General features: G+C 43.1%; 8 non-coding genes across 8 annotated transcripts; 6 read left to right on the top strand and 2 right to left on the bottom strand.

Annotated features, from left to right (window-relative positions):
• The first annotated feature begins 6,195 nt into the window (after nucleotides 1–6,195).
• Nucleotides 6,196–6,277, top strand: trnal-aag (transfer RNA leucine (anticodon AAG)). The gene has a single exon. It is a non-coding gene; the product is annotated as a tRNA-Leu (tRNA).
• A 1,082-nt stretch (nucleotides 6,278–7,359) lies between these two features.
• trnaw-cca (transfer RNA tryptophan (anticodon CCA)) lies at nucleotides 7,360–7,431 on the top strand. Its single transcript has one exon. It is a non-coding gene; the product is annotated as a tRNA-Trp (tRNA).
• A 787-nt stretch (nucleotides 7,432–8,218) lies between these two features.
• On the bottom strand, nucleotides 8,219–8,290 carry trnag-ucc (transfer RNA glycine (anticodon UCC)). Its single transcript has one exon. It is a non-coding gene; the product is annotated as a tRNA-Gly (tRNA).
• A 1,245-nt stretch (nucleotides 8,291–9,535) lies between these two features.
• Nucleotides 9,536–9,607, top strand: trnaa-ugc (transfer RNA alanine (anticodon UGC)). The gene has a single exon. It is a non-coding gene; the product is annotated as a tRNA-Ala (tRNA).
• Nucleotides 9,608–10,450: 843 nt separating this feature from the next.
• trnat-ugu (transfer RNA threonine (anticodon UGU)) lies at nucleotides 10,451–10,524 on the top strand. The gene has a single exon. It is a non-coding gene; the product is annotated as a tRNA-Thr (tRNA).
• A 559-nt stretch (nucleotides 10,525–11,083) lies between these two features.
• On the bottom strand, nucleotides 11,084–11,156 carry trnaf-gaa (transfer RNA phenylalanine (anticodon GAA)). The gene has a single exon. It is a non-coding gene; the product is annotated as a tRNA-Phe (tRNA).
• Nucleotides 11,157–11,295: 139 nt separating this feature from the next.
• On the top strand, nucleotides 11,296–11,368 carry trnar-ucg (transfer RNA arginine (anticodon UCG)). Its single transcript has one exon. It is a non-coding gene; the product is annotated as a tRNA-Arg (tRNA).
• Nucleotides 11,369–12,017: 649 nt separating this feature from the next.
• Nucleotides 12,018–12,099, top strand: trnas-aga (transfer RNA serine (anticodon AGA)). Its single transcript has one exon. It is a non-coding gene; the product is annotated as a tRNA-Ser (tRNA).
• The last annotated feature ends 1,353 nt before the right edge of the window (nucleotides 12,100–13,452 follow it).

The following is a 13,452-nucleotide window of genomic DNA, read 5'->3' as shown; positions in this document are numbered from 1 at the left end:
AAGTTACATCAATCATTTTCACGTAAAGAGCAGGTCTCGACAAAACTCTAAAATTATTTAGAGACTCAACAGATCCCCCGATGAGCAAGCACTTGGTGCCAGTGGCAAGGAAAAACTTTGTTTAAGAGGCAGAACCAGGCTCAGGGGGGGCGGCCATCTGCCTCGACCGGTTGGGTTGAGAGAGAGAGACTGGCACCTGGACACACGTGCCAGGATGGCTCAGCGGTCTGAGGCATTTCCTGTCTTTCACTGATCTCCAACATGACACGGATGCATAAGTCATACTATCTCACGTTCGCTTCAAATGGTTGAGCGCATGCGCAGAAAGGCGCACAGAAGTGTCCCTGGACTGATCATTGTAACTTTGTGTTATTGTTGTATCTGATAAGTTAATGACCATAAACTTTCTATAAAAGTGGATGTGCTGGTTAAAAAGTACTGAGACTTCCACCTGCAGTCTATCTAATGACCACCAGGGGGCTCCACTGGTTGGAAGTGTAAGCAGTTAAAGCTCTTTAGTATAGTGGACAGTATCTCCGCCTGTCACGCAAAGGACCGGGGTTCGATTCCCCGACGGGGAAACCACGGGCATTTTTCTCTAATGTCTCATTAACCAGAGTGACAGAAGTGAACTCTCACTGTATCTGACAGGAGGCCCCTGTGGGGCAGCCTTTGTGTTTACTTTACTTTGCCTTTGTGAAATCACATGTGATTCAGATGTAAACATTCATACATTCAGATGTAAAACATTTTGAGGTACAGAAAGCACCACACAAGCATTTGAAAATAAAGCTAATTTAGATAATTTTATTTGCCTCTTTAGCTCAACAAAGCGCAACACAGCGTGCCAGCATTCAACTTCCCAGCAGTGCCTCTTTATTGAAGTTTAAGGTTGTTGAGATAACCTCATGTAACTTCTTCTGCAGGAGTTTAGTCAGTAATTTGGTTGAGTGACTAAGCAGGATAATATGGAGCAGTAATTTCAGTAATTTCCAACACCGTGGAGATGATGATGGAACTATATGAGGCTGCATCGAGGCAGCATCTTTCCCTAGTGGCTAGGATTCGGCGCTCTCACCGCCGCGGCCCGGGTTCGATTCCCGGTCAGGGAAAGTGTTTTTACTGAAAAATACAGGTGATTGAAAAATTGAATTATTATGAACTCTCTCGAAAAAGCTTTGAAACCTGTTGATGAAGCTCAGTCGGTAGAGCATCCAACTTTTAATCTGAGGGTCCAGGGTTCAAGTCCCTGTTCCTGTCTTTCATTGATCTCCAACAGCACTTGTCTCTGAGTGTCCCCTGCCAAACTGCAACTTTCAACAAGCGTCAGTGTTTAAGTCCCACCTGCCCCAACAAAATGCTGAAGAAACATGCCCATCTTAAAATGTTCAAATGAAAAGTCTCCATCTGATGTTCTTTTCATTTAGACTCCATGCAGGCTGTTAATGATTACTTTGTTTGTGTGTGGCTGTTTTGAATGTCAGATCTTTGTTGTTCATAAAGAAAGGCTTTAACAAAGATCAGAATGAAAAGGAACATTTCCTCCAGTCTGTCATGCCCCACCTGTCATGTCTCTATTCCCCACCAGTGGGGTGGAGCCCACACTTTAAGAACAGCGGCCCTATAAGCATCCAACAGCATCACTGAGTCAGGAGCAGCACAGTGACAACTGTACACATTAGTGGAGAAAGTGATAAATGACATTCTGCATCTATTTGAGTCAGTGAGGAAACATGTGAAGAGAAGAAGCTGCTCGTTCTCCTTCAACAGTTTGATCTGAGGAAAAGTCACTTCCTCTTTTCAGGAATCAACTTCTACCATCTGTCCACTAGATGGAGATAACTGAACATCAACTTAAAAATCCTCCGGTCTTCCATGTGTGAACTATAATACCAGTGAATTAAACAAAGATCGTCCCTGGGTGGGCTCGAACCACCATCCTTTCAGTTAACAGCCGAACGCACTGACCGATTGCGCCACAGAGACATGATGACCAGTTCCTGTTTCAGCCTGCTGTTCCAGCTATAATTATCCTAAATGTTGCTTCCTTTGTGATCCTGAACCTTCCCATTGCTGGATGGATGGATGCAGACAAGAAAGTTCCATTACTGTGAATAATGTAGAGAAAAGACTAACCTTCCTCTGGTGTTGCCAAACACATTGATAATTGTGTCACAGAGACAGGTGAGGGACACTCACTGACTGTTCTGTCTTTACATGAGGGAGGCAGGAAGTCGGACTTTCTGTGGACTGTGTACTTTGAATCCACTGATCTGAGTTCAGCTCTCAGTGGAACCTCTGCCATCTGATTTAGTGTGAGAGGGATTGAGAATAACCTTCACCTATATAACATGTGAATAACATGCACCCACCACCCAAAACAGAGAGGAGGCTTCATCAGATGATTTCTCGTTTCCTGTTCTGATTCAAACCGACCCCTCTAAGAGACCGCAGAATGAATGCAGCACCTTGGACCGCTTGGCCCAACTACCACCTTCACAGCAGTAATGACACCCATGTCACATTATGAGAAACCTGGATGCTGTGTCCAAAGGTTTGGAGGAGAGAATGGCAGAAAGATGTCTTTGAAGCCTTTTGGACACACAACCAGTCAGCGTGAAATATCAGAGTGTTAGACAAGACTGAGTGACGAGTGACTAAGCAGGATAATGTGGAGCGGTAATTGAGGGATCAGAGTGTTGGAGAGCAGAACTCTTTCCTGTGCTTCAGATACACTGTTTGGTTCTGAGCTGATCATTAATAATCAATGAATGATCAATAATCTTCTCAGCTGCTCTGAATGGTGACAGTGGGGCAGCCTTTGTGTTTACATCTGAATCACATGTGATTTTGGAAATTCTTCAAAGCAGCTTCAAAGGAGGATTTTCATTCTGTGAGTACTGTGACATCATCAGGCGACGTATCAAAGGCAGCAGCTCTTCAGACTCACATCACAATTAGTTTTGTGTCTTATTTGGCTCCATTTGGTGGAAGCTGTGAATCGCAGGATTCAGGGGGAAGTGATCTCACAAACATTGGAACTAAACACAGGAAGTAAGCTACAGGAAAGTAGATCCCTCGAGCTGGTTCAAACCTGAACCTTCTACTGCTGGATGTGCTCCTGTGACATGTGTTAGCAGAAACACATCACAGGCTCCAGTGGCACAATTGGCCAGCGGTGCTATATGACAGTAACCTGCAGAGTGATGCTGAGGTTGTGAGTTCAAGTCTCACCTGGAGCAGCTGATAGAGCTTTTGGAAGAAAGGTGGTATCTTCTAACAAGCGCAAAAATTCTTTCTTTTTTTATGGACATGAACATACTTTTTTTATATACACGAACATTCTTTCTTTCTCATGGACACTAACATTCTTTCTTTTTTATGGACATGAACATTCTTTCCTTTTTTATGTACGTGAACATTCTTTCTTTTTATATACAAGAACATTCTTTTATATGTATGCGAAGATTCTTTCTTTTTTATGGACATGAACATTCTTTTTTTATGTACGCAAACATTCTTTCTTTCTCATGGACGTTCTTTCCTTTTTTATGGACACTAACATTCTTTCTTTTTTATGGACATGAACATTCTTTTTTTATATGCCTGAACATTCTATCTTCTTTATGTACGAACATTCTTTTTTTCCTCATCTCATCTGAAGGGGGGGAGTCACAACTCAGCAGGTTCCTGCAGTGGACTGCTCAATGTTGTGTTCAGGCAACAAGAGTTAAGGAAGTGTTCTCTGACTTGAACAGGTTCCTTTGAATCTGCTCCAAGTGATTGGAAATGTCTTACTGAATGACAAATGTGGTTTGCCAGGTCATTAATGCCGCACATCTTTCTCCCCTCATGTATCGTTGGACATTCTGCACTAAAGATGTTCTATCTTTGGTCAACTTTCCTGGTCTGTGTCACAGGACATCCTGCATTCAAACCCCACCAGTGCTTCGCTCTCAGTGGAGTTCCTGCACATCAATTAAACAAACTGAGGAAAAACATCAATTCCTGTATTAAAAACTTTACCTGCAGCATCTGGAGAAGAGAAACTGTATTTTAGTGGTTGGTGCTGTGTTTAGCAGAAAGACATGTGGTGATTGACCTCTTTTTACAGAAGACAGACCTCAGTAAGAAACATGGCAGTCAGGGACTTGTGATTGCAACGTAACATGATGGGTTCATCCAGGATTTGAAGCAGGGACCTCTCGCACCCTAAGCAAGATTCATCCTCCTAGACCAACAAGCCATTAGCAGTAAGACTTCAATGGCATTCAAAATGTTACACACCGCATTTATGATTTGATGGAAGTACAGTCCAAAAAAATGGTTGTGCAGCCTGAGTTCGATTCCCGGTCAGGGAAAATGCCTTTCTTTACTGAAAAATACAGGTGATTGACGCCATGACATAAATATGTTATCATGCACCTGCAGGGTGTTCCAGGTAGGATGTGATTTTCCCATTTCCATGCAATGGTGGTATAGTGGTGAGCATAGCTGCCTTCCAAGCAGATGACCTGGGTTTGATTCCCGGCCAGTGCATTTTAACTGTGTGTCAACAATTTAACTTTGTGTTTTACGTTTGTTTTCCTTCCAGAAATCCTGAAATCCTGAAATACTATTGATCTCAGGCCAATGGCCAAAATCCTCCAGCTAACATCTGAATTAGTGAGCACATACTAAGTTATCTTAATGGGTAGGCTGCTGGCTTAGCATGTATTTGTATCAATCAGCTTCTCAGCTGCTCTGAATGGTGACAGTGGGGCAGCCTTTGTGTTTACATCTGAATCACATGTGATTTTGGAAATTCTTCTAAGCAGCTTCAAAGGAGGAGTTTCATTCTGTGAGTATTGTGACATCATCAGGCGATGTATCAAAGGCAGCAGCTCTTCAGACACACAAGTGACACACAACTGTGAGGAGCACAAGTGTTGCAGTGTTGTTCACAGTATGTTTTCAGTCAGACCTGCTGATCTGCAGTGATGGGCTGTGTGTGCCCCCTGCCAAACACTGCATGTTTTCACATGGGGGTGGGGGGGGCTGAAATTACAAAGGGAGAAAGAAAAGACAGAGGGAGGCTTGTCACTGTAAATTACTGTGATGAGTGCTGATTCTCTCAAATAAGAATCTGTTTAAAACAAACAAACCAAATCAATTAAACGGCTTTGCTTTGTCGTGACACCCAAACATTTGGACACAACTTTCTGACAGGCTGTCATTAATCTTACTAAAGTTTTCCGAGCGTGAAAAGCAGTTAATTTCCTTCTGCTGAACAAAGGAAGTGATGAGCAGGAACTCCACTGAGAGCGAAGCACTGCAGGATGTCTTGTAGCCAACAACAGAAGTGCCACTGCACCACTCTGCTGCTCAACTCTCAGTATTATAGATATGATAGACAACATTCTCCGTGTTTTCCTGTTAATCAGTGCTGCTGATAAACTCACGTCTCATGATGGGACATCCAGTGTGTATAAACAGCAGAGGATGGTTTCGATCCATCGACCTCTGGGTTATGGGCCCAGCACGCTTCTGCTGCGCCACTCTGCTCACTATGTTCAGGTTGCAATGTCCTCTGGAGTTTTGTGTAATTTTTAACCACCACATCCACTTTCTGTCAAAGCGGCTGTGGTGGTTAAAAAGTACTGAGATTTCCACCTGCAGTGTATCAAATGACCACGAGGGTGCAGCTTGGAAAATGAAGTCAGATCTTACTGAAGAGCATCAGACTTTTAATCTGAGGATCCAGGGTTCAAGTCCCTGTTCAAGTCCAAGTCCAAGAAGGGTTTCCACATGTATGGATTCCCCAAGAACCACGAGGGCTGGAAACGTGGTGTGTGTGCTTGTGTGCGTGTGTGTACAGATACAAATGCTAATAAAGATAAGTATATGTACCAGAAAGGGCCTCTGATATAATACAGAGATTGTCAATTGAGATTGAGGTAGTGATTTAATCATTTTACTCCTGGAGATACTTTCACTATATATGATCACACTGTGCAAATAAAGATCAGTATATGCATCACGGTACCACTTTGGGTTCGTTTAGAGAACATGTGCTGACGGGTGGGGAATTAGCTCAAATGGTACCCATGACCTTGGTGTTATCAGCGCCACACTCAAACCATTGCCGTTAGCTGTGTATGAGGGAGCTGAGCTGCAGACCATTCAGTGTGTAGTGGGTTTGAATTTTGTTCACAGGGTAGTGTGGCCGAGCGGTCCAAGGCGCTGGATTAAGGCTCCAGTCTCTTCGGAGGCGTGGGTTCAAATCCCACCACTGCCAGTTTGTTTCTTGTCAATGAAAACTAATCAGCTAATTCGGGCATTTTTTTTCTCCCTGTGAACAAAAGTTACAGAAGCCAGTGAAAGACGATACCAACACCAGGTGGGCTGAAATGAGAAACATCACAGTCACATAGGTTTTTTTGACCTACCTTTCCAATATTCTCCCTCCTCTTTCAACCATACCATGAAATATTGTGAGGTTGGATGCGTCACGCTGACTGGTTGTGTGTCCAAAAGGCTCTCAAACACATCTTTCTTCCATTTTCTCCTCCAAACATTTGTACACAGTTTTGAGATTTCCCATAATGTCATATGTGTGTCATTTTTGCAGTGAAGTATTTAATTAAATGTAAAACTGTTATAAACGGAGTGTTGCAAAGATGCTGCAAAGACATCTTTCTGCCATTCACTCCTCCAAACCTTTTGACACAGCTTTGAGCTTTCTCACAGGTGTCTCACGCTTTGGTCGAGCGAATTGAGGGTTCAAATACCACTCCTGACAGTCTGTGCTGTTACCCAGCTTCTTTGTCTGAGGGCCTTCTGGGAAAGATCTTTGTTGTGCTTTAAGTCACATCTGTCCTCATTCAGCTGATTCCTCAATTAACTGTTAGTACAAACTGTGTTTGCACCTTGAAACTTCCGACATAGCTTTTTATCTCTCATTTCAGCATTAAGAAGCAATGCCTGCTATTAAAGGCATTCACGTGGAAGAACTAGAACCCGTGATGTGTTTCACTAAGAGCTCAGTCATCACACTCAACTGATGTTGTAAACAGGTTACATTCAGAGGAATAGAGGTAATTAGTAGCGATGGGATTCAAACCGACCCTTTGAAGAGACCGCAGAATGAATGCAGCACCTTGGACTGCTTGGCTTCTGAAATGTTTCATAAATAGATTGAATAGGTGAGGGCTTTGGGACGGCAGCACCCGCTGTTGAGAGCTGCAGAGCGATGTGCGCTTTCACATCAGTTTACACCACCAAAGTGGTGTGGAGACGCTGACAACTCCCCCGCCCTGCAGGCTACTGATTAACTGATTAGCCTTGTTTATCTTTAGATCAGCACCCAGCACACAGGAAGACTCTGTGGCGCAATGGTAGCGCGTCTGACTCCAGATCAGAAGGTTGCGTGTTCAAATCACGTCAGGGTCAGATCATCTGTTCTCTGCACTGTTGGTAAGCACACAGCTGAAATGACTTCTCATTATTGCTTCCATGATCTGGAAGTGGAACTAAAGGTGTGCCCCTATGCCTGCCCTCATAATGCTAACTGATCATCAGTGAGTGCTCTGATCCTTTTAGATGAGTCTGAACAACAGCACTCAGCTGTGTCATATTTTAAGGCTGTGCAGATTACAGAGATTCTCAAACAGGGAACATGTGAAACATGGTCCATGAAAACAACCAACCGTTGTTGGCAGGATTTGAACCTGCCAACTTCTCCAAAGTCCAACAGTGAAGGTTTCAAATCCAGTTCAGTCCAAATAGTTCCAGTTTTGTTGTTGCCTTGCTCCTAATGTTAGATGTTTCCTCATGTTTGCACATGGAAAATACAAACTACACCTTACAGCAGTAGAGGTGAAAGAAAAAGCAGCTTCTGTCAGAAGTGGGATTCAAACCCACGCATCAAGGGGAGAACGCAGAAAGATGAGCACACACACTGAATGTTCCTTTACATTATGAGACATGACCTTTAGCTGGAAAACGTCTCATGAAAGACACATGTGAAGTCATGCAAATTTTGAGCCTCTGTGCGATCTAATCAGGAAATCTTTGCGTACTCACGTTGATGGGCTAATTTTTCAGCAAATTTTTTAGCTTTTGTGGTTGCCTGAACACTCTGGCTTCATGTTGCTTGCCTTTGGATGGATGCAGACAAAGTTCCATGACTGTGAATAATGTAGAGAAAAGACTGACCTTCCTCTGGCAAAAGGTAAACTGCAATGGCCGGGAATCGAACCCGGGTCAACTGCTTGGAAGGCAGCTATGCTCACCACTATACCACCATTGCATGTGAAGGTGCAAAATCACAGTCCTTTTTTAATGAAACTGGTTATGGGAACTCACATGGCTGGATTTATGACCGAACATTATCTACACTTTAAATGAATCAAAGTAAACTCATCATCCCTCAACAGAGGCCTCAGATATGTCTTTCCTTCTTTCATCCTCTTGTGGAGGCCACTAGAGTTGAAAAAAATTCCAAATGCCAATTCCAAAAGAGACAATATTTCTTCCTTGCTAAGCGTCACACCATGGAACCACAAGGATGCAGCTGAGGGTCTGCTGATGGTGTCCTGAGGTGACAGCAGTTTGTAGTCTGTAATATAATACAGACTGGAGTATAACAGACTGTCACTTGTTTAGTTACCTGTTTTGTCTCAGCAAGAATTTGGTTCAGGTGTCATCAGAGGAAATGACATGATGAACAGCAAACAATGTTTGTTGCAAGGATCATGTAGATCTGCATACTGTAGGGTATCATCAATATCACAGGTTGGTAACATCACAAGTGGGTAGGCTATTGCCTTAGTGTGTATTTGTATCAAGAAGTGACCGACACAGATGTGTTTTCAGAGACAGACTGCAGAGAAACTGGTCCGTTGGCATGATCACAGTTATCATGGCTGCTGATTGATGTGTCTGCTGGTGGGTGTGTTGATCAGTATGTGGGGAGTCTTCATTAGCCAATCAATGACCAGTGTCGGCTGGAACATGTCACACGCTCTTATGACTCTTACCAAAGTTTGTCTTCTGTGAAAAGCTGCCGGTCACCAAATTTCCATCCATTCCATTCATCAGAATATATTCTTTAATTAAATGTTCCTAAACTTCTATTAAAGGCAGCATTATTGCAGCAGGCAGCACTCTATGGTGGAGGTCATGAGAAAAAAGTGGGAGGAGTCTTTGATCTCTCTGATGTCATTAGAACCTTTGTGACATCACAGAATCTGTGTCTGAGCTGTGTCTCTTTTCTACTTTATTATAGATGACAGAAAAAAACTCCAGATAAGAAGCAGCTGTACATGCAGTGACTAGTTCTCCTGCTCAGGTATCGTCTCTCAGGGTGTCATGTGTTGTCTTTGTGTGTCTTTGTGTCTGATGCTTCACAGCTCACAGGCCAAAGTACGTGCTGGCCTTCATGGCTCACATGTACAGATGTGTTACCTCAATGTAAGTATCATAGGTACAGTACAGCTAAAGCTGTACAGTACAGCTGAAGCTGCTAAAACTGCTAAAGCTAGCACACCACACAGGGGATGTAGCTCAGTGGTAGAGCGCATGCTTTGCATGTATGAGGCCCCGGGTTCAATCCCCGGCATCTCCATTGTTGATAATGAAGCACATTGTCAGGAGAGACATGTCACAGGCTGCTGTGGAGCGGTAATTGAGGGATCAGAGTGTTGGAGAGCAGAACTCTTTCCTGTGCTTCAGATACACTGTTTGGTTCTGAGCTGATCATTAATAATCAACCAATGAATGATCAGTAATTGTCTCAGCTGCTCTGAATGGTGACAGTGGGGCAGCCTTTGTGTTTACACCTGAATCACATGTGATTTTGGAAATTCTTCAAAGCAGCTTCAAAGGAAGAGTTTCATTCTGGCAGTATTGTGACATCATCAGGTGACATCATCAGGTGATGTATCAAAGGCAGCAGCTCTTCAGACTCACATCACAATAAGTTTTGTGTCTTATTTGGCTCCATTTGGTGGAAGCTGTGAATCGCAGGATTCAGGGGGAATACATCCATACATACATCTTCACTGAAATAATGACACCTGTGAGAAAGCTCAAAGCTGTGTCCAAAGGTTTGGAGGAGAAAATTTCATGATTTGGCAGGAGTCATGACTTTGTGGGATACTTAGGATGAGGTATCTTCAGCATACAATGAACATTAGTCCCTTTACTGGCGGTAACCCTTCAGATTATGAGACTGACGTGCTGCCTGCTGCACCAACGAGGCCTGGAACCCAGAGTAAGTAAAAGAGGGAGATGGAGGAGAGCTGTCAGTGTTTCAGTATAAACATACATCATACAGCCCTGACCACTGTTGTATCCAGGCAGAGCTGACTTTAAAACAATACAAAAAGAAACTCCACCCCTTTATCATCCAACCCAACTGTAGCATGCACATTACAATTCCATCATCACATCCTACAGCTAAGAGAGTGGTGCTGTGGCTTAGCTGGTCAAAGCGCCTGTCTTGTAAACAGGAGATCCTGGGTTCAAATCCCAGCAGTGCCTCATTGTTAAAGTTAAGTAAGACAGCAGCTGAAACCTTCCCTGCCTGGACAGGAAAATTCCAGAAGTGTGAGTGAAGCTCCTGCTGGCTGTCAGAAGGGATTTAGTAGTGAAATGTCATCTTTTTCAGCTGTTATGTTTAAACTGCAAAGTACTTTAGATTATTAGATTAGATTATATTAGATTATTTTATTTGTATCTTTAGTTCAGATGTAGCAAAGCGCAACAATGCTGTCGATAAGGATCTTTCCCATTTGGGTTACTTGAAGTGATGGTGGCCACTGATGCAGCACTCCGTTTATAACAGTTTTACATTTAATTAAATACTTCACTGCAAAAATGACACACATATGACATTATGGGAAATCTCAAAACTGTGTACAAATGTTTGGAGGAGAAAATGGAAGAAAGATGTGTTTGACAGCCTTTTGGACACACAACCAGTCAGCGTGACGCATCCAACCTCACAATATTTCATGGTGTGGTTGAAAGAGGACGGAGAATATTTGAAATGTAGGTCAAAGAAACCTGAGTTTGAACCTCACTCAGGTACCACCTCTGATGCCGAAACCCGGGATTGAACCAGGGACCTTTAGATCTTCAGTCTAACGCTCTCCCAACTGAGCTATTTCGGCTGGCTGACCACATTAATGCAGGATGTTCTGTTCACTTCTCCAAAGTCCCACAGTGAAGGCTTCAAATGCACATCTCTCACAGTGTTATCATGCCAAGAGAAAGAACTGACTGATTCTGACAATGAGACTGTGGCCTAGTGACCACGTGGCCTAATGGACAAGGCGTCTGACTTCGGATCAGAAGACTGAGGGTTCGAGTCCCTTCGTGGTTGGGAAGTTATGTATTACAGGTTATACCATATTTAATGGTTCTGGTGAAACCAAAGTAGAGGAAAGGGGCAGTGCAACTGCCGTAACATCAACATCAGCTCTACCACTGAGGTAGAGTGCATGCATGGTGCACAACGCCCACTATTATATGAATTACAGATTTAGAGTGCTAACAATTACACCATGGAGCTGTGTGAAGTTTGCTGTCTGGTTGTGTTACTTGAAGGATCTTGACAAGACACTTGCCACAGTGAAGACGCCAGCTGAAGCCGTAACATAATGTCACATCAACAGCGTGGCCATTTCACTGCAGGTCAAGAGGTCCCCAGTTCAAATTTGGGTGCCCCCTGCCAAACCTACATGTTTTCATACGCAAGCATGAACTCTGGTTGACTGTGATGTTTCTCATTTCAGCCCACCTGGTGTTGGTATCGTCTTTCACTGGCTTCTATAACTTTTGTTCACAGGGAGATGAAAAATGCCTGAATTAGCTGATTAGTTTTCATTGACAAGAAACAAACTGGCAGTGGTGGGTGGTGACAGTGAAGGTTTCAAATCCAGTTCAGTCCAGATAGTTCCAGTTTTGTTGTTGCTTCTGTCAAAAAAGTGGGAGGAGTCTTTGATCTCTTTGATGTCATTAGAAAGGGTCAGGTTGTTGTGGCCGAGTGGTTAAGGCGATGGACTAGAAATCCATTGGGGTTTCCCCGCGCAGGTTTGAATCCTGCCAACAATGTTTACTTCCTTTTATGGTGCAAGTTTCCCATTTGGGGAGAGACACAGCTGGGACCACAGACCACAGGCTGTAGTGTTTTCAGTCCTAACCCCTTTATTGTGAAAAAGTCAAATTCACATTTTATACAGATTTTTCATCCACTTTGGAAGAGTTTGGATCAAAAATTTTGCGAAATGCGTACTTTGTCAGGAGTGGGATTCAAACCCACATCTCCATTCAGAGACAAGAACGCCCTTTGGTGCAGGAAGGAATTAACCTTGAGTCTGGCGCCTTAGACCACTCGGCCATCCTTACATGTGTGGCAGTCTCTGATGAGGAAACAGAAACGTTAATGTTAGCTTTGATAGGACAGTGTCAGCTACACAGTGCACAGCAGTCAGCTGTGTATGAGGCAGCTGAGATGCAGACCAGTCAGGGGGCATCACCTGCCTGGTGAACACATGGCACCAGGATCCACTGTTTCAAGTCAAAGTCAAAAGTAGACCAAGACCTAGAAGAACACACCTTACAGCAGTAGATTTGAAAGAAAAGCAGTTCCTGTCAGAGGGGCACAACTTTTAGTCTCCATCTGATGTTCTTTTCATTTAGACTCCATACAGGCTGTTAATGATTACTTTAATCATTAATCAAACCAGAGAGCAAACCTCACACAGCTCCATAGTGTATCCTATTGACTGAAAGACAACAGATGGGCTCGTCTGGGATTTGTGAGTCAGGTATGTTCTGTTCATTTATGTTTAAGCTTCAGTCTCCTTATGCTTAGTTGACCTTTCTTAAATAGGGCCTATAATTGTCAATTTTTTAGAGTTATATTTCCTTATTTTTCCTTATTTCCAGTTTTATTTCTTGTGACACTGTTTCTTTTAATTAAAAGAAAAAAATAATATCCTTTCATACCTCTGTCCTTTTCTGTTTGATCCCCAAAAGTGCTCATTAGTTTAAAATATAGAAAACCTAAAGTAGGATTTGATTCCATAACAGCAGGACAAAGTGTGTCATTAATCTTCTGGATTCTACAGACTGAGTTCATGTTCTGATAGATTTATTTTAAAGCTGTAGTAACAATAAATCTCCAGCAGGTGGAAGTATTGCTGCTCAGATGTCATGTACACTGTGGGACACACAATACTCACAGAGGACTTTATTGTGCTGCAGTGAGATGTATAAAAAGCTCCAGTTCTACAGTCGGAAGATGTCCAGTCTGAAGGTGGATGAGTTCTGACTGCAGAAGAAAGTTTCAGAGCGTCTTCCAATGGCTGATTATTGATCTGTGATCAGGTTATGAGCTATAAACACTGATCATCTTCAGGTTGGTACAACAATCAATCAAACATGCTGCTTTCTGGGTCTTAA

The sequence above is a fragment of the Echeneis naucrates genome, chromosome 2 (assembly GCF_900963305.1).
Source record: "Echeneis naucrates chromosome 2, fEcheNa1.1, whole genome shotgun sequence".
Taxonomy (NCBI): domain Eukaryota; kingdom Metazoa; phylum Chordata; class Actinopteri; order Carangiformes; family Echeneidae; genus Echeneis; species Echeneis naucrates.
The sequence above is the reverse complement of the archived record's forward strand: the minus strand, read 5'-3'. Positions and strand labels throughout refer to the sequence as shown.